The sequence below is a fragment of the Hemitrygon akajei genome, chromosome 15 (genome assembly GCF_048418815.1).
Source record: "Hemitrygon akajei chromosome 15, sHemAka1.3, whole genome shotgun sequence".
In the NCBI taxonomy this organism is placed as follows: Eukaryota; Metazoa; Chordata; class Chondrichthyes; order Myliobatiformes; family Dasyatidae; genus Hemitrygon; species Hemitrygon akajei.
The window spans coordinates 25,637,045-25,638,347 of NC_133138.1; positions in this window are offsets into that span (position 1 = coordinate 25,637,045).

Consider the following 1,303-nt stretch of genomic DNA (forward strand, 5'->3'; position numbering starts at 1 on the left):
GGATTTAAACTCCAGTCGCTAGGTCACTGATGTATTACTTTAACTGCATTACCACCACTGCACCACACAGGTACCTTTCAGAGTCCCCTGATCAGTCATCACACTGATTTGAAATAAGTTACACGTCCTTCGTTGTTGCCAGATTGAAATCCCAAATCCGCCTGCCGAAAAGCAGTGCTTTTCTATTTATTTTCTTTTGAAGAGGTACAGCATGGTTACAGGCCTTAAGGCTGATTTATACTTGTGCGTCACATCTATGCTGTAGGTACGGCGTACCCTACGCCGTAGGGTGACGACCACCTCCCCAAAAAGGTAAGTCATGCGTTGCGGCGACGCACACTGCAACAACTGTGATTGGCCTGCTTGGTAGCGTCGCATTTCCTCCTACACATTTCCAGTAGCTTCTTCTCCGCCATGTCTGTACACCGATGCGAAATAGATGAACCAAATCATCAAATCTACCCGCCGACATGCGAAAATGTTTGAAATGCATTTCCTTGTCAATGTCTCTCATGAAGAAACTCAACACAGTGGCATAGAAACCCCACCGCCAACTAGCGTTTTGGCGCACACCAATGCATGCTTGCTACAGCGTAGAGTGATGCAGAAGTGAAAATCAGGGCTTATGCACAAGTATAAATCAGCCTTTACTGGCCCAATGAGCCCACACTGCCAAATTACACCCATGTGACCAAATAACCTACTAAGCCATTTGTCTTTGGAAACTGGACCACACGAAGGAAACCCTCAAGGTCACGGGGTGAACGTACAAACTCCTTACAGACACTGGCAAGATTGAAGCTGGGTTGCTGATACTGTAATTGTGTTACACTAACCACTACGCTGCTGTGCTGCTCCCTCATCAGGTGAACTGCAACAGCTGAAGCAGACAGCTACCCACCACCTTCTCAGGGGCAATTACAGATGAGCAGTGAATTATGTCCTTGACGGTAATATCTAATTCCCAAAATTGAATAACAAAGCTGCCAATTTAAAAGTTACATTTCTCTATAGGACAATTATGCTTTTATAAATTACATGTTTGATATTGCACTGCACAGTGCATTGTATTGTGCATCATTATAAAAAAAATCCAGATTACTGTGTAATTTGTGACTGTACTGAAGAAGCATTGGCATGCAATATAATGTGGCACTATTGTGTTGTTTTATTCCACTGTACGGTAAACAGAAGCACATAACAGATATTTTTAAGCTCAGTATCCATGCAGAAAATAACAAGTTACAAAATTTGGAATAACATGGGTCTCTGCAGTAAAAAAAGACACTCTCAACAACGCAAC